The following is a 20,097-nucleotide window of genomic DNA, read 5'->3' as shown; positions in this document are numbered from 1 at the left end:
GTGCCCAGGGGCCCCTGGCCCTGACTGCAAAGAATCCTTATATCGAACGATGGACCCCACACCAAAGTGTTCCCCACCTCAAACTTGTGCTGCCCTGATAGACCCAAGGGAGCCCTACAAACTGACATCAGGAACCTGGACTGCAGAGTTTTCTTTCCCAGGGAAAATGGAAAAAGGATGTGCCCAGGGGCCCCTGGCCCTGGGCTGGGGCCGCACTACAAAAAATCCTTATATCGAAGGATGGACCCCACACCAAAGTTGTCCCCACCTCAAACTTGTACTGCCCTGATAGACCCAAGGGAGCCCTACAAACTGACATCAGGAACCTGGACTGCTGAGTTTTCTTTCCCAGGGAAAATGGAAAAAGGATATGCCCAGGGGCCCCTGGCCCTGACTGCAAAAAATCCTTATATCGAAGGGTGGACCCCACACCGAAGTTGTCCCCACCTCAAACTTGTGCTGCCCTGATAGACCCAAGGGAGCCCTACAAACTGACATCAGGAACCTGGACTGCTGAGTTTTCTTTCCCAGGGAAAATGGAAAAAGGATGTGCCCAGGGGCCCCTGGCCCTGACTGCAAAGAATCCTTATATCGAAGGATGGACCCCACACCAAAGTGTTCCCCACCTCAAACTTGTGCTGCCCTGATAGACCCAAGGGAGCCCTACAAACTGACATCAGGAACCTGGACTGCTGAGTTTTCTTTCCCAGGGAAAATGGAAAAAGGTTGTGCCCAGGGGCCCCTGGCCCTGGGGTGGGGCCTCACTACAAAAAATCCTTATATCGAAGGATGGACCCACACCGAAGTTGTCCCCACCTCAAACATGTGCTGCCCTGATAGACCCAAGGGAGCCCTACAAACTGACATCAGGAACCTGGACTGCTGAGTTTTCTTTCCCAGGGAAAATGGAAAAAGGGTATGCCCAGGGGCCCCTGGCCCTGACTGCAAAAAATCCTTATATCGAAGGGTGGACCCCACACCGAAGTTGTCCCCACCTCAAACTTGTGCTGCCCTAATAGACGCAAGGGAGCCCTACAAACTGACATCAGGAACCTGGACTGCTGAGTTTTCTTTCCCAGGGAAAATGGAAAAAGGATGTGCCCAGGGGCCCCTGGCCCTGACTGCAAAGAATCCTTATATCGAACGATGGACCCCACACCAAAGTGTTCCCCACCTCAAACTTGTGCTGCCCTGATAGACCCAAGGGAGCCCTACAAACTGACATCAGGAACCTGGACTGCTGAGTTTTCTTTCCCAGGGAAAAAGGAAAAAGGTTGTGCCCAGGGGCCCCTGGCTCTGGGTTGGGGCCTCACTGCAAAAAATCCTTATATCGAAGGATGGAGCCCACACCGAATTTGTCCCCATCTCAAACTTGTGCTGCCCTGATAGACCCAAGGGAGCCCTACAAACTGACATCAGGAACCTGGACTGCTGAGTTTTCTTTCCCAGGGAAAATGGAAAAAGGATGTGCCCAGGGGCCCCTGGCCCTGACTGCAAAAAATCCTTATATCGAAGGATGGAGCCCACACCGAAGTTGTCCCCACCTCAAACTTGTGCTGCCCTGATAGACCCAAGGGAGCCCTACAAACTGACATCAGGAACCTGGACTGCTGAGTTTTCTTTCCCAGGGAAAATGGAAAAAGGTTGTGCCCAGGGGCCCCTGGCCCTGACTGTAAAAAATCCTTATATCGAAGGATGGACCTACACCGAAGTTGTCCCCACCTCAAACTTGTGCTGCCCTGATAGACCCAAGGGAGCCCTACAAACTGACATCAGGAACCTGGACTGCAGAGTTTTCTTTCCCAGGGAAAATGGAAAAAGGATGTGCCCAGGGGCCCCTGGCCCTGGGCTGGGGACTCACTACAAAAAATCCTTATATCGAAGGATGGACCCCACACCGAAGTTGTCCCCACTTCAAACTTGTGCTGCCCTGATAGACCCAAGGGAGCCCTACAAACTGACATCAGGAACCTGGACTGCTGAGTTTTCTTTCCCAGGGAAAATGGCCAAAGGATGTGCCCAGGGGGCCCTGGCCCTGACTGCAAAAAATCCTTATATCGAAGGATGGAGCCCACACCGAAGTTGTCCCCACCTCAAACTTGTGCTGCCCTGATAGACCCAAGGGAGCCCTACAAACTGACATCAGGAACCTGGACTGCTGAGTTTTCTTTCCCAGGGAAAATGGAAAAAGGATGTGCCCAGGGGGCCCTGGCCCTGACTGCAAACAATCCTTATATCGAAGGATGGACCCCACACCGAAGTTGTCCCCACCTCAAACTTGTGCTGCCCTGATAGACCCAAGGGAGCCCTACAAACTGACATCAGGAACCTGGACTGCTGAGTTTTCTTTCCCAGGGAAAATGGAAAAAGGATGTGCCCAGGGGCCCCTGGCCCTGACTGCAAAGAATCCTTATATCGAAGGATGGACCCCACACCAAAGTTGTCCCCACCTCAAACTTGTGCTGCCCTGATAGACCCAAGGGAGCCCTACAAACTGACATCAGGAACCTGGACTGCTGAGTTTTCTTTCCCAGGGAAAATGGAAAAAGGTTGTGCCCAGGGGCCCCTGGCCCTGGGGTGGGGCCTCACTGCAAAAAATCCTTATATCGAAGGATGGACCCCACACCGAAGTTGTCCCCACCTCAAACTTGTGCTGCCCTGATAGACCCAAGGGAGCCCTACAAACTGACATCAGGAACCTGGACTGCAGAGTTTTCTTTCCCAGGGAAAATGGAAAAAGGTTGTGCCCAGGGGCCCCTGGCTCTGACTGCAAAAAATCCTTATATCGAAGGATGGAGCCCACACCGAAGTTGTCCCCACCTCAAACTTGTGCTGCCCTGATAGACCCAAGGGAGCCCTACAAACTGACATCAGGAACCTGGACTGCTGAGTTTTCTTTCCCAGGGAAAATGGAAAAAGGATGTGCCCAGGGGCCCCTGGCCCTGACTGCAAAAAATCCTTATATCGAAGGGTGGACCCCACACCGAAGTTGTCCCCACCTCAAACTTGTGCTGCCCTAATAGACGCAAGGGAGCCCTACAAACTGACATCAGGAACCTGGACTGCTGAGTTTTCTTTCCCAGGGAAAATGGAAAAAGGATGTGCCCAGGGGCCCCTGGCCCTGACTGCAAAGAATCCTTATATCGAACGATGGACCCCACACCAAAGTGTTCCCCACCTCAAACTTGTGCTGCCCTGATAGACCCAAGGGAGCCCTACAAACTGACATCAGGAACCTGGACTGCTGAGTTTTCTTTCCCAGGGAAAATGGAAAAAGGTTGTGCCCAGGTGCCCCTGGCCCTGGGGTGGGGCCTCACTACAAAAAATCCTTATATCGAAGGATGGACCCACACCGAAGTTGTCCCCACCTCAAACTTGTGCTGCCCTGATAGACCCAAGGGAGCCCTACAAACTGACATCAGGAACCTGGACTGCTGAGTTTTCTTTCCCAGGGAAAATGGAAAAAGGTTGTGCCGAGGGGCCCCTGGCCCTGGGGTGGGGCCTCAACTGCAAAAAATCCTTATATCGAAGGATGGACCCCACACCGAAGTTGTCCCCACCTCAAACTTGTGCTGCCCTGATAGACGCAAGGGAGCCCTACAAACTGATATCAGGAACCTGGACTGCTGAGTTTTCTTTCCCAGGGAAAATGGAAAAAGGTTGTGCCCAGGGGCCTCTGGCCCTGACTGCAAAAAATCCTTATATCGAAGGATGGACCCCACACCGAAGTGTTCCCCACCTCAAACTTGTGCTGCCCTGATAGACCCAAGGGAGCCCTACAAACTGACATCAGGAACCTGGACTGCTGAGTTTTCTTTCCCAGGGAAAATGGAAAAAGGATATGCCCAGGGGCCCCTGGCCCTGACTGCAAAAAATCCTTATATCGAAGGGTGGACCCCACACCGAAGTTGTCCCCACCTCAAACTTGTGCTGCCCTGATAGACGCAAGGGAGCCCTACAAACTGACATCAGGAACCTGGACTGCTGAGTTTTCTTTCCCAGGGAAAATGGAAAAAGGATGTGCCCAGGGGCCCCTGGCCCTGACTGCAAAGAATCCTTATATCGAAGGATGGACCCCACACCAAAGTGTTCCCCACCTCAAACTTGTGCTGCCCTGATAGACCCAAGGGAGCCCTACAAACTGACATCAGGAACCTGGACTGCTGAGTTTTCTTTCCCAGGGAAAATGGAAAAAGGTTGTGCCCAGGGGCCCCTGGCTCTTGGGTGGGGCCTCACTGCAAAAAATCCTTATATCGAAGGATGGAGCCCACACCGAATTTGTCCCCATCTCAAACTTGTGCTGCCCTGATAGACCCAAGGGAGCCCTACAAACTGACATCAGGAACCTGGACTGCTGAGTTTTCTTTCCCAGGGAAAATGGAAAAAGGATGTGCCCAGGGGCCCCTGGCCCTGACTGCAAAAAATCCTTATATCGAAGGATGGAGCCCACACCGAAGTTGTCCCCACCTCAAACTTGTGCTGCCCTGATAGACCCAAGGGAGCCCTACAAACTGACATCAGGAACCTGGACTGCTGAGTTTTCTTTCCCAGGGAAAATGGAAAAAGGATGTGCCCAGGGGCCCCTGGCCCTGACTGCAAAAAATCCTTATATCGAAGGGTGGACCCCACACCGAAGTTGTCCCCACCTCAAACTTGTGCTGCCCTGATAGACCCAAGGGAGCCCTACAAACTGACATCAGGAACCTGGACTGCTGAGTTTTCTTTCCCAGGGAAAATGGAAAAAGGTTGTGCCCAGGGGCCCCTGGCCCTGACTGCAAAGAATCCTTATATCGAAGGATGGACCCCACACCAAAGTGTTCCCCACCTCAAACTTGTGCTGCCCTGATAGACCCAAGGGAGCCCTACAAACTGACATCAGGAACCTGGACTGCTGAGTTTTCTTTCCCAGGGAAAATGGAAAAAGGTTGTGCCCAGTAGCAACCTGGCCCTGGGGTGGGGCCTCACTACAAAAAATCCTTATATCGAAGGATGGACCCCACACCGAAGTTGTCCCCACCTCAAACTTGTGCTGCCCTGATAGACCCAAGGGAGCCCTACAAACTGACATCAGGAACCTGGACTGCTGAGTTTTCTTTCCCAGGGAAAATGGAAAAAGGATGTGCCCAGGGGCCCCTGGCCCTGACTGCAAAAAATCCTTATATCGAAGGGTGGACCCCACACCGAAGTTGTCCCCACCTCAAACTTGTGCTGCCCTAATAGACGCAAGGGAGCCCTACAAACTGACATCAGGAACCTGGACTGCTGAGTTTTCTTTCCCAGGGAAAATGGAAAAAGGATGTGCCCAGGGGCCCCTGGCCCTGACTGCAAAGAATCCTTATATCGAACGATGGACCCCACACCAAAGTGTTCCCCACCTCAAACTTGTGCTGCCCTGATAGACCCAAGGGAGCCCTACAAACTGACATCAGGAACCTGGACTGCTGAGTTTTCTTTCCCAGGGAAAATGGAAAAAGGTTGTGCCCAGGTGCCCCTGGCCCTGGGGTGGGGCCTCACTACAAAAAATCCTTATATCGAAGGATGGACCCACACCGAAGTTGTCCCCACCTCAAACTTGTGCTGCCCTGATAGACCCAAGGGAGCCCTACAAACTGACATCAGGAACCTGGACTGCTGAGTTTTCTTTCCCAGGGAAAATGGAAAAAGGTTGTGCCGAGGGGCCCCTGGCCCTGGGGTGGGGCCTCAACTGCAAAAAATCCTTATATCGAAGGATGGACCCCACACCGAAGTTGTCCCCACCTCAAACTTGTGCTGCCCTGATAGACGCAAGGGAGCCCTACAAACTGATATCAGGAACCTGGACTGCTGAGTTTTCTTTCCCAGGGAAAATGGAAAAAGGTTGTGCCCAGGGGCCTCTGGCCCTGACTGCAAAAAATCCTTATATAGAAGGATGGACCCCACACCGAAGTGTTCCCCACCTCAAACTTGTGCTGCCCTGATAGACCCAAGGGAGCCCTACAAACTGACATCAGGAACCTGGACTGCTGAGTTTTCTTTCCCAGGGAAAATGGAAAAAGGATATGCCCAGGGGCCCCTGGCCCTGACTGCAAAAAATCCTTATATCGAAGGGTGGACCCCACACCGAAGTTGTCCCCACCTCAAACTTGTGCTGCCCTGATAGACGCAAGGGAGCCCTACAAACTGACATCAGGAACCTGGACTGCTGAGTTTTCTTTCCCAGGGAAAATGGAAAAAGGATGTGCCCAGGGGCCCCTGGCCCTGACTGCAAAGAATCCTTATATCGAAGGATGGACCCCACACCAAAGTGTTCCCCACCTCAAACTTGTGCTGCCCTGATAGACCCAAGGGAGCCCTACAAACTGACATCAGGAACCTGGACTGCTGAGTTTTATTTCCCAGGGAAAATGGAAAAAGGTTGTGCCCAGGGGCCCCTGGCTCTGGGGTGGGGCCTCACTGCAAAAAATCCTTATATCGAAGGATGGAGCCCACACCGAATTTGTCCCCATCTCAAACTTGTGCTGCCCTGATAGACCCAAGGGAGCCCTAGAAAATGACATCAGGAACCTGGACTGCTGAGTTTTCTTTCCCAGGGAAAATGGAAAAAGGATGTGCCCAGGGGCCCCTGGCCCTGACTGCAAAAAATCCTTATATCGAAGGATGGAGCCCACACCGAAGTTGTCCCCACCTCAAACTTGTGCTGCCCTGATAGACCCAAGGGAGCCCTACAAACTGACATCAGGAACCTGGACTGCTGAGTTTTCTTTCCCAGGGAAAATGGAAAAAGGATGTGCCCAGGGGCCCCTGGCCCTGACTGTAAAAAATCCTTATATCGAAGGATGGACCCACACCGAAGTTGTCCCCACCTCAAACTTGTGCTGCCCTGATAGACCCAAGGGAGCCCTACAAACTGACATCAGGAACCTGGACTGCAGAGTTTTCTTTCCCAGGGAAAATGGAAAAAGGATGTGCCCAGGGGCCCCTGGCCCTGGGCTGGGGCCACACTACAAAAAATCCTTATATCGAAGTATGGACCCCACACCAAAGTTGTCCCCACCTCAAACTTGTACTGCCCTGATAGACCCAAGGGAGCCCTACAAACTGACATCAGGAACCTGGACTGCTGAGTTTTCTTTCCCAGGGAAAATGGAAAAAGGATGTGCCCAGGGGCCCCTGGCCCTGACTGCAAAAAATCCTTATATCGAAGGGTGGACCCCACACCGAAGTTGTCCCCACCTCAAACTTGTGCTGCCCTGATAGACCCAAGGGAGCCCTACAAACTGACATCAGGAACCTGGACTGCTGAGTTTTCTTTCCCAGGGAAAATGGAAAAAGGTTGTGCCCAGGGGCCCCTGGCCCTGACTGCAAAGAATCCTTATATCGAAGGATGGACCCCACACCAAAGTGTTCCCCACCTCAAACTTGTGCTGCCCTGATAGACCCAAGGGAGCCCTACAAACTGACATCAGGAACCTGGACTGCTGAGTTTTCTTTCCCAGGGAAAATGGAAAAAGGTTGTGCCCAGTAGCAACCTGGCCCTGGGGTGGGGCCTCACTACAAAAAATCCTTATATCGAAGGATGGACCCCACACCGAAGTTGTCCCCACCTCAAACTTGTGCTGCCCTGATAGACCCAAGGGAGCCCTACAAACTGACATCAGGAACCTGGACTGCTGAGTTTTCTTTCCCAGGGAAAATGGCCAAAGGATGTGCCCAGGGGCCCCTAGCCCTGACTGCAAAAAATCCTTATATCGAAGGATGGACCCCACACCGAAGTTGTCCCCACCTCAAACTTGTGCTGCCCTGATAGACCCAAGGGAGCCCTACAAACTGACATCAGGAACCTGGACTGCTGAGTTTTCTTTCCCAGGGAAAATGGAAAAAGGATGTGCCCAGGGGCCCCTGGCCCTGACTGCAAAAAATCCTTATATCGAAGTATGGAGCCCACACTGAATTTGTCCCCAACTCAAACTTGTGCTGCCCTGATAGACCCAAGGGAGCCCTACAAACTGACATCAGGAACCTGGACTGCTGAGTTTTCTTTCCCAGGGAAAATGGAAAAAGGATATGCCCAGGGGCCCCTGGCCCTGACTGCAAAAAATCCTTATATCGAAGTATGGACCCCACATCAAAGTGGTCCCCACCTCAAACTTGTGCTGCCCTGATACACCCAAGGGAACCCTACAAACTGACATCAGGAACCTGGACTGCTGAGTTTTCTTTCCCAGGGAAAATGGAAAAAGGATGTGCCCAGGGGGCCCTGGCCCTGACTGTAAACAATCCTTATATCGAAGGATGGAGCCCACACCAAAGATGTCCCCAACTCAAACTTTTGCTGCCCTGATACACCCAAGGGAACCCTACAAACTGACATCAGGAACCTGGACTGCTGAGTTTTCTTTCCCAGGGAAAATGGAAAAAGATTGTTCCCAGGGGCCCCTGGCCCTGGGGTGGGGCCTCACTACAAAAAATCCTTATATCGAAGGATGGAGCCCACACCGAATTTGTCCCCATCTCAAACTTGTGCTGCCCTGATAGACCCAAGGGAGCCCTATAAACTGACATCAGGAACCTGGACTGCAGAGTTTTCTTTCCCAGGGAAAATGGAAAAAGGATGTGCCCAGGGGCCCCTGGCCCTGACTGCAAAAAATCCTTATATCGAAGGATGGAGCCCACACCGAAGTTGTCCCCACCTCAAACTTGTGCTGCCCTGATAGACCCAAGGGAGCCCTACAAACTGACATCAGGAACCTGGACTGCTGAGTTTTCTTTCCCAGGGAAAATGGAAAAAGGATGTGCCCAGGGGCCCCTGGCCCTGACTGCAAAAAATCCTTATATCGAAGGATGGAGCCCACACCGAAGTTGTCCCCACCTCAAACTTGTGCTGCCCTGATAGACCCAAGGGAGCCCTACAAACTGACATCAGGAACCTGGACTGCTGAGTTTTCTTTCCCAGGGAAAATGGAAAAAGGATGTGCCCAGGGGCCCCAGGCCCTGACTGCAAAAAATCCTTATATCGAAGGATGGACCCCACATCAAAGTGGTCCCCACCTCAAACTTGTGCTGCCCTGATACACCCAAGGGAACCCTACAAACTGACATCAGGAACCTGGACTGCTGAGTTTTCTTTCCCAGGGAAAATGGAAAAAGGATGTGCCCAGGGGGCCCTGGCCCTGACTGCAAACAATCCTTATATCGAAGGGTGGACCCCACACCGAAGTTGTCCCCACCTCAAACTTGTGCTGCCCTGATAGACCCAAGGGAGCCCTACAAACTGACATCAGGAACCTGGACTGCTGAGTTTTCTTTCCCAGGGAAAATGGAAAAAGGATGTGCCCAGGGGCCCCTGGCCCTGACTGCAAAGAATCCTTATATCGAAGGATGGACCCCACACCAAAGTTGTCCCCACCTCAAACTTGTGCTGCCCTGATAGACCCAAGGGAGCCCTACAAACTGATATCAGGAACCTGGACTGCTGAGTTTTCTTTCCCAGGGAAAATGGAAAAAGGATGTGCCCAGGGGCCCCTGGCCCTGACTGCAAAGAATCCTTATATCGAAGGATGGACCCCACACCAAAGTGTTCCCCACCTCAAACTTGTGCTGCCCTGATAGACCCAAGGGAGCCCTACAAACTGACATCAGGAACCTGGACTGCTGAGTTTTCTTTCCCAGGGAAAATGGAAAAAGGTTGTGCCCAGGTGCCCCTGGCTCTGGGGTGGGGCCTCACTGCAAAAAATCCTTATATCGAAGGATGGAGCCCACACCGAATTTGTCCCCATCTCAAACTTGTGCTGCCCTGATAGACCAAAGGGAGCCCTACAAACTGACATCAGGAACCTGGACTGCTGAGTTTTCTTTCCCAGGGAAAATGGAAAAAGGATGTGCCCAGGGGCCCCTGGCCCTGACTGCAAAAAATCCTTATATCGAAGGATGGAGCCCACACCGAAGTTGTCCCCACCTCAAACTTGTGCTGCCCTGATAGACCCAAGGGAGCCCTACAAACTGACATCAGGAACCTGGACTGCTGAGTTTTCTTTCCCAGGGAAAATGGAAAAAGGTTGTGCCCAGGGGCCCCTGGCCCTGACTGTAAAAAATCCTTATATCGAAGGATGGACCCCACACCGAAGTTGTCCCCACCTCAAACTTGTGCTGCCCTGATAGACCCAAGGGAGCCCTACAAACTGACATCAGGAACCTGGACTGCAGAGTTTTCTTTCCCAGGGAAAATGGAAAAAGGATGTGCCCAGGGGCCCCTAGCCCTGACTGCAAAAAATCCTTATATCGAAGGATGGACCCCACACCGAAGTTGTCCCCACCTCAAACTTGTGCTGCCCTGATAGACGCAAGGGAGCCCTACAAACTGACATCAGGAACCTGGACTGCTGAGTTTTCTTTCCCAGGGAATATGGAAAAAGCATGTGCCCAGGGGGCCCTGGCCCTGACTGCAAACAATCCTTATATCGAAGGATGGAGCCCACACCGAAGTTGTCCCCACCTCAAACTTTTGCTGCCCTGATAGACCCAAGGGAGCCCTACAAACTGACATCAGGAACCTGGTCTGCTGAGTTTTCTTTCCCAGGGAAAATGGCCAAAGGATGTGCCCAGGGGCCCCTGGCCCTGACTGCAAAAAATCCTTATATCAAAGGATGGACCCCACACCAAAGTGTTCCCCACCTCAAACTTGTGCTGCCCTGATAGACCCAAGGGAGCCCTACAAACTGACATCAGGAACCTGGACTGCTGAGTTTTCTTTCCCAGGGAAAATGGAAAAAGGTTGTGCCCAGGGGCCCCTGGCTCTGGGGTGGGGCCTCACTGCAAAAAATCCTTATATCGAAGGATGGAGCCCACACCGAATTTGTCCCCATCTCAAACTTGTGCTGCCCTGATAGACCCAAGGGAGCCCTACAAACTGACATCAGGAACCTGGACTGCTGAGTTTTCTTTCCCAGGGAAAATGGAAAAAGGATGTGCCCAGGGGCCCCTGGCCCTGACTGCAAAAAATCCTTATATCGAAGGATGGAGCCCACACCGAAGTTGTCCCCACCTCAAACTTGTGCTGCCCTGATAGACCCAAGGGAGCCCTACAAACTGACATCAGGAACCTGGACTGCTGAGTTTTCTTTCCCAGGGAAAATGGAAAAAGGATGTGCCCAGGGGCCCCTGGCCCTGACTGTAAAAAATCCTTATATCGAAGGATGGACCCACACCGAAGTTGTCCCCACCTCAAACTTGTGCTGCCCTGATAGACCCAAGGGAGCCCTACAAACTGACATCAGGAACCTGGACTGCAGAGTTTTCTTTCCCAGGGAAAATGGAAAAAGATTGTGCCCAGGGGCCCCTGGCCCTGACTGCAAAAAATCCTTATATCGAAGGGTGGACCCCACACCGAAGTTGCCCCCACCTCAAACTTGTGCTGCCCTGATAGACCCAAGGGAGCCCTACAAACTGACATCAGGAACCTGGACTGCTGAATTTTCTTTCCCAGGGAAAATGGAAAAAGGATGTGCCCAGGGGCCCCTGGCCCTGACTGCAAAAATCCTTATATCGAAGGATGGACCCCACACCAAAGTTGTCCCCACCTCAAACTTGTACTGCCCTGATAGACCCAAGGGAGCCCTACAAACTGACATCAGGAACCTGGACTGCTGAGTTTTCTTTCCCAGGGAAAATGGAAAAAGGATGTGCCCAGGGGCCCCAGGCCCTGACTGCAAAAAATCCATATATCGAAGGGTGTACCCCACACTGAAGTTGTCCCCACCTCAAACTTGTGCTGCCCTGATAGACCCAAGGGAGCCCTACAAACTGACATCAGGAACCTGGACTGCTGAGTTTTCTTTCCCAGGGAAAATGGAAAAAGGATGTGCCCAGGGGCCCCTGGCCCTGACTGCAAAAAATCCTTATATCGAAGGATGGAGCCCACACTAAATTTTTTCCCACCTCAAACTTGTGCTGCCCTGATAGACCCAAGGGAGCCCTACAAACTGACATCAGGAACCTGGACTGCTGAGTTTTCTTTCCCAGGGAAAATGGAAAAAGGATGTGCCCAGGGGCCCCTGGCCCTGACTGCAAAAAATCCTTATATCGAAGTATGGACCCCACATCAAAGTGGTCCCCACCTCAAACTTGTGCTGCCCTGATACACCCAAGGGAACCCTACAAACTGACATCAGGAACCTGGACTGCTGAATTTTCTTTCCCAGGGAAAATGGAAAAGGGATGTGCCCACGGGGCCCTGGCCCTGACTGCAAACAATCCTTATATCGAAGGATGGAGCCCACACCGAAGTTGTCCCCACCTCAAACTTTTGCTGCCCTGATACACCCAAGGGAACCCTACAAACTGACATCAGGAACCTGGACTGCTGAGTTTTCTTTCCCAGGGAAAATGGAAAAAGGTTGTGCCCAGGGGCCCCTGGCCCTGACTGCAAAAAATCCTTATATCGAAGGATGGACCCCACATCAAAGTTGTCCCCACCTAAAGCTTGTGCTGCCCTGATAGACCCAAGGGAGCCCTACAAACTGACATCAGTAACCTGGTCTGCTGAGTTTTCTTTCCCAGGGAAAATGGCCAAAGGATGTGCCCAGGGGCCCCTGGCCCTGACTGCAAAAAATCCTTATATCGAAGGATGGACCCCACACCAAAGTGTTCCCCACCTCAAACTTGTGCTGCCCTGATAGACCCAAGGGAGCCCTACAAACTGACATCAGGAACCTGGACTGCTGAGTTTTCTTTCCCAGGGAAAATGGAAAAAGGTTGTGCCCAGGGGCCCCTGGCCCTGACTGCAAAAAATCCTTATATCGAAGGATGGACCCCACACCAAAGTGTTCCCCACCTCAAACTTGTGCTGCCCTGATAGACCCAAGGGAGCCCTACAAACTGACATCAGGAACCTGGACTGCTGAGTTTTCTTTCCCAGGGAAAATGGAAAAAGGTTGTGCCCAGGGGCCCCTGGCCCTGGGGTGGGGCCTCACTGCAAAAAATCCTTATATCGAAGGATGGAGCCCACACCGAAGTTGTCCCCACCTCAAACTTGTGCTGCCCTGATAGACCCAAGGGAGCCCTACAAACTGATATCAGGAACCTGGACTGCTGAGTTTTCTTTCCCAGGGAAAATGGAAAAAGGTTGTGCCCAGGGGCCCCTGGCCCTGACTGCAAAAAATCCTTATATCGAAGGATGGAGCCCACACCGAAGTTGTCCCCACCTCAAACTTGTGCTGCCCTGATAGACCCAAGGGAGCCCTACAAACTGACATCAGGAACCTGGACTGCTGAGTTTTCTTTCGCAGGGAAAATGGAAAAAGGATATGCCCAGGGGCCCCTGGCCCTGACTGCAAAAAATCCTTATATCGAAGGGTGGACCCCACACCGAAGTTGTCCCCACCTCAAACTTGTGCTGCCCTGATAGACCCAAGGGAGCCCTACAAACTGACATCAGGAACCTGGACTGCTGAGTTTTCTTTCCCAGGGAAAATGGAAAAAGGATGTGCCCAGGGGCCCCTGGCCCTGACTGCAAAGAATCCTTATATCGAAGGATGGACCCCACACCAAAGTGTTCCCCACCTCAAACTTGTGCTGCCCAGATAGACCCAAGGGAGCCCTACAAACTGACATCAGGAACCTGGACTGCTGAGTTTTCTTTCCCAGGGAAAATGGAAAAAGGTTGTGCCCAGGGGCCCCTGGCTCTGGGTTGGGGCCTCACTGCAAAAAATCCTTATATCGAAGGATGGAGCCCACACCGAAGTTGTCCCCACCTCAAACTTGTGCTGCCCTGATAGACCCAAGGGAGCCCTACAAACTGACATCAGGAACCTGGACTGCTGAGTTTTCTTTCCCAGGGAAAATGGAAAAAGGTTGTGCCCAGGGGCCCCTGGCCCTGACTGTAAAAAATCCTTATATCGAAGGATGGACCCCACACCGAAGTTGTCCCCACCTCAAACTTGTGCTGCCCTGATAGACCCAAGGGAGCCCTACAAACTGACATCAGGAACCTGGACTGCAGAGTTTTCTTTCCCAGGGAAAATGGAAAAAGGATGTGCCCAGGGGCCCCTAGCCCTGACTGCAAAAAATCCTTATATCGAAGGATGGACCCCACACCGAAGTTGTCCCCACCTCAAACTTGTGCTGCCCTGATAGACGCAAGGGAGCCCTACAAACTGACATCAGGAACCTGGACTGCTGAGTTTTCTTTCCCAGGGAATATGGAAAAAGCATGTGCCCAGGGGGCCCTGGCCCTGACTGCAAACAATCCTTATATCGAAGGATGGAGCCCACACCGAAGTTGTCCCCACCTCAAACTTTTGCTGCCCTGATAGACCCAAGGGAGCCCTACAAACTGACATCAGGAACCTGGTTTGCTGAGTTTTCTTTCCCAGGGAAAATGGCCAAAGGATGTGCCCAGGGGCCCCTGGCCCTGACTGCAAAAAATCCTTATATCGAAGGATGGACCCCACACCAAAGTGTTCCCCACCTCAAACTTGTGCTGCCCTGATAGACCCAAGGGAGCCCTACAAACTGACATCAGGAACCTGGACTGCTGAGTTTTCTTTCCCAGGGAAAATGGAAAAAGGTTGTGCCCAGGGGCCCCTGGCACTGGGGTGGGGCCTCACTGCAAAAAATCCTTATATCGAAGGATGGAGCCCACACCGAATTTGTCCCCATCTCAAACTTGTGCTGCCCTGATAGACCCAAGGGAGCCCTACAAACTGACATCAGGAACCTGGACTGCTGAGTTTTCTTTCCCAGGGAAAATGGAAAAAGGATGTGCCCAGGGGCCCCTGGCCCTGACTGCAAAAAATCCTTATATCGAAGGATGGAGCCCACACCGAAGTTGTCCCCACCTCAAACTTGTGCTGCCCTGATAGACCCAAGGGAGCCCTACAAACTGACATCAGGAACCTGGACTGCTGAGTTTTCTTTCCCAGGGAAAATGGAAAAAGGATGTGCCCAGGGGCCCCTGGCCCTGACTGTAAAAAATCCTTATATCGAAGGATGGACCCACACCGAAGTTGTCCCCACCTCAAACTTGTGCTGCCCTGATAGACCCAAGGGAGCCCTACAAACTGACATCAGGAACCTGGACTGCTGAATTTTCTTTCCCAGGGAAAATGGAAAAAGGATGTGCCCAGGGGCCCCTGGCCCTGACTGCAAAAATCCTTATATCGAAGGATGGACCCCACACCAAAGTTGTCCCCACCTCAAACTTGTACTGCCCTGATAGACCCAAGGGAGCCCTACAAACTGACATCAGGAACCTGGACTGCTGAGTTTTCTTTCCCAGGGAAAATGGAAAAAGGATGTGCCCAGGGGCCCCAGGCCCTGACTGCAAAAAATCCATATATCGAAGGGTGTACCCCACACTGAAGTTGTCCCCACCTCAAACTTGTGCTGCCCTGATAGACCCAAGGGAGCCCTACAAACTGACATCAGGAACCTGGACTGCTGAGTTTTCTTTCCCAGGGAAAATGGAAAAAGGATGTGCCCAGGGGCCCCTGGCCCTGACTGCAAAAAATCCTTATATCGAAGGATGGAGCCCACACTAAATTTTTTCCCACCTCAAACTTGTGCTGCCCTGATAGACCCAAGGGAGCCCTACAAACTGACATCAGGAACCTGGACTGCTGAGTTTTCTTTCCCAGGGAAAATGGAAAAAGGATGTGCCCAGGGGCCCCTGGCCCTGACTGCAAAAAATCCTTATATCGAAGTATGGACCCCACATCAAAGTGGTCCCCACCTCAAACTTGTGCTGCCCTGATACACCCAAGGGAACCCTACAAACTGACATCAGGAACCTGGACTGCTGAATTTTCTTTCCCAGGGAAAATGGAAAAGGGATGTGCCCACGGGGCCCTGGCCCTGACTGCAAACAATCCTTATATCGAAGGATGGAGCCCACACCGAAGTTGTCCCCACCTCAAACTTTTGCTGCCCTGATACACCCAAGGGAACCCTACAAACTGACATCAGGAACCTGGACTGCTGAGTTTTCTTTCCCAGGGAAAATGGAAAAAGGTTGTGCCCAGGGGCCCCTGGCCCTGACTGCAAAAAATCCTTATATCGAAGGATGGACCCCACATCAAAGTTGTCCCCACCTAAAGCTTGTGCTGCCCTGATAGACCCAAGGGAGCCCTACAAACTGACATCAGTAACCTGGTCTGCTGAGTTTTCTTTCCCAGGGAAAATGGCCAAAGGATGTGCCCAGGGGCCCCTGGCCCTGACTGCAAAAAATCCTTATATCGAAGGATGGACCCCACACCAAAGTGTTCCCCACCTCAAACTTGTGCTGCCCTGATAGACCCAAGGGAGCCCTACAAACTGACATCAGGAACCTGGACTGCTGAGTTTTCTTTCCCAGGGAAAATGGAAAAAGGTTGTGCCCAGGGGCCCCTGGCCCTGACTGCAAAAAATCCTTATATCGAAGGATGGACCCCACACCAAAGTGTTCCCCACCTCAAACTTGTGCTGCCCTGATAGACCCAAGGGAGCCCTACAAACTGACATCAGGAACCTGGACTGCTGAGTTTTCTTTCCCAGGGAAAATGGAAAAAGGTTGTGCCCAGGGGCCCCTGGCCCTGGGGTGGGGCCTCACTGCAAAAAATCCTTATATCGAAGGATGGAGCCCACACCGAAGTTGTCCCCACCTCAAACTTGTGCTGCCCTGATAGACCCAAGGGAGCCCTACAAACTGATATCAGGAACCTGGACTGCTGAGTTTTCTTTCCCAGGGAAAATGGAAAAAGGTTGTGCCCAGGGGCCCCTGGCCCTGACTGCAAAAAATCCTTATATCGAAGGATGGAGCCCACACCGAAGTTGTCCCCACCTCAAACTTGTGCTGCCCTGATAGACCCAAGGGAGCCCTACAAACTGACATCAGGAACCTGGACTGCTGAGTTTTCTTTCGCAGGGAAAATGGAAAAAGGATATGCCCAGGGGCCCCTGGCCCTGACTGCAAAAAATCCTTATATCGAAGGGTGGACCCCACACCGAAGTTGTCCCCACCTCAAACTTGTGCTGCCCTGATAGACCCAAGGGAGCCCTACAAACTGACATCAGGAACCTGGACTGCTGAGTTTTCTTTCCCAGGGAAAATGGAAAAAGGATGTGCCCAGGGGCCCCTGGCCCTGACTGCAAAGAATCCTTATATCGAAGGATGGACCCCACACCAAAGTGTTCCCCACCTCAAACTTGTGCTGCCCAGATAGACCCAAGGGAGCCCTACAAACTGACATCAGGAACCTGGACTGCTGAGTTTTCTTTCCCAGGGAAAATGGAAAAAGGTTGTGCCCAGGGGCCCCTGGCTCTGGGTTGGGGCCTCACTGCAAAAAATCCTTATATCGAAGGATGGAGCCCACACCGAAGTTGTCCCCACCTCAAACTTGTGCTGCCCTGATAGACCCAAGGGAGCCCTACAAACTGACATCAGGAACCTGGACTGCTGAGTTTTCTTTCCCAGGGAAAATGGAAAAAGGTTGTGCCCAGGGGCCCCTGGCCCTGACTGTAAAAAATCCTTATATCGAAGGATGGACCCCACACCGAAGTTGTCCCCACCTCAAACTTGTGCTGCCCTGATAGACCCAAGGGAGCCCTACAAACTGACATCAGGAACCTGGACTGCAGAGTTTTCTTTCCCAGGGAAAATGGAAAAAGGATGTGCCCAGGGGCCCCTAGCCCTGACTGCAAAAAATCCTTATATCGAAGGATGGACCCCACACCGAAGTTGTCCCCACCTCAAACTTGTGCTGCCCTGATAGACGCAAGGGAGCCCTACAAACTGACATCAGGAACCTGGACTGCTGAGTTTTCTTTCCCAGGGAATATGGAAAAAGCATGTGCCCAGGGGGCCCTGGCCCTGACTGCAAACAATCCTTATATCGAAGGATGGAGCCCACACCGAAGTTGTCCCCACCTCAAACTTTTGCTGCCCTGATAGACCCAAGGGAGCCCTACAAACTGACATCAGGAACCTGGTTTGCTGAGTTTTCTTTCCCAGGGAAAATGGCCAAAGGATGTGCCCAGGGGCCCCTGGCCCTGACTGCAAAAAATCCTTATATCGAAGGATGGACCCCACACCAAAGTGTTCCCCACCTCAAACTTGTGCTGCCCTGATAGACCCAAGGGAGCCCTACAAACTGACATCAGGAACCTGGACTGCTGAGTTTTCTTTCCCAGGGAAAATGGAAAAAGGTTGTGCCCAGGGGCCCCTGGCTCTGGGGTGGGGCCTCACTGCAAAAAATCCTTATATCGAAGGATGGAGCCCACACCGAATTTGTCCCCATCTCAAACTTGTGCTGCCCTGATAGACCCAAGGGAGCCCTACAAACTGACATCAGGAACCTGGACTGCTGAGTTTTCTTTCCCAGGGAAAATGGAAAAAGGATGTGCCCAGGGGCCCCTGGCCCTGACTGCAAAAAATCCTTATATCGAAGGATGGAGCCCACACCGAAGTTGTCCCCACCTCAAACTTGTGCTGCCCTGATAGACCCAAGGGAGCCCTACAAACTGACATCAGGAACCTGGACTGCTGAGTTTTCTTTCCCAGGGAAAATGGAAAAAGGATGTGCCCAGGGGCCCCTGGCCCTGACTGTAAAAAATCCTTATATCGAAGGATGGACCCACACCGAAGTTGTCCCCACCTCAAACTTGTGCTGCCCTGATAGACCCAAGGGAGCCCTACAAACTGACATCAGGAACCTGGACTGCAGAGTTTTCTTTCCCAGGGAAAATGGAAAAAGGATGTGCCCAGGGGCCCCAGGCCCTGACTGCAAAAAATCCTTATATCGAAGGGTGTACCCCACACTGAAGTTGTCCCCACCTCAAACTTGTGCTGCCCTGATAGACCCAAGGGAGCCCTACAAACTGACATCAGGAACCTGGACTGCTGAGTTTTCTTTTCCAGGGAAAATGGAAAAAGGATGTGCCCAGGGGCCCCTGGCCCTGACTGCAAAAAATCCTTATATCGAAGGATGGAGCCCACACTGAATTTGTTCCCACCTCAAACTTGTGCTGCCCTGATAGACCCAAGGGAGCCCTACAAACTGACATCAGGAACCTGGACTGCTGAGTTTTCTTTCCCAGGGAAAATGGAAAAAGGATGTGCCCAGGGGCCCCTGGCCCTGACTGCAAAAAATCCTTATATCGAAGTATGGACCCCACATCAAAGTGGTCCCCACCTCAAACTTGTGCTGCCCTGATACACCCAAGGGAACCCTACAAACTGACATCAGGAACCTGGACTGCTGAGTTTTCTTTCCCAGGGAAAATGGAAAAAGGTTGTGCCCAGGGGCCCCTGGCCCTGACTGCAAAAAATCCTTATATCGAAGGATGGACCCCACATCAAAGTTGTCCCCACCTAAAGCTTGTGCTGCCCTGATAGACCCAAGGGAGCCCTAAAAACTGACATCAGGAACCTGGTCTGATGAGTTTTCTTTCCCAGGGAAAATGGCCAAAGGATGTGCCCAGGGGCCCCTGGCCCTGACTGCAAAAAATCCTTATATCGAAGGATGGACCCCACACCAAAGTGTTCCCCACCTCAAACTTGTGCTGCCCTGATAGACCCAAGGGAGCCCTACAAACTGACATCAGGAACCTGGACTGCTGAGTTTTCTTTCCCAGGGAAAATGGAAAAAGGTTGTGCCCAGGGGCCCCTGGCCCTGACTGCAAAAAATCCTTATATCGAAGGATGGACCCCACACCAAAGTGTTCCCCACCTCAAACTTGTGCTGCCCTGATAGACCCAAGGGAGCCCTACAAACTGACATCAGGAACCTGGACTGCTGAGTTTTCTTTCCCAGGGAAAATGGAAAAAGGTTGTGCCCAGGGGCCCCTGGCCCTGGGGTGGGGCCTCACTGCAAAAAATCCTTATATCGAAGGATGGAGCCCACACCGAAGTTGTCCCCACCTCAAACTTGTGCTGCCCTGATAGACCCAAGGGAGCCCTACAAACTGATATCAGGAACCTGGACTGCTGAGTTTTCTTTCCCAGGGAAAATGGAAAAAGGTTGTGCCAAGGGGCCCCTGGCCCTGACTGCAAAAAATCCTTATATCGAAGGATGGAGCCCACACCGAAGTTGTCCCCACCTCAAACTTGTGCTGCCCTGATAGACCCAAGGGAGCCCTACAAACTGA

Source organism: Lonchura striata, chromosome 7 (assembly GCF_046129695.1).
Source record: "Lonchura striata isolate bLonStr1 chromosome 7, bLonStr1.mat, whole genome shotgun sequence".
Lineage (NCBI taxonomy): Eukaryota > Metazoa > Chordata > Aves > Passeriformes > Estrildidae > Lonchura > Lonchura striata.
This window is presented reverse-complemented; position numbering follows the sequence as displayed.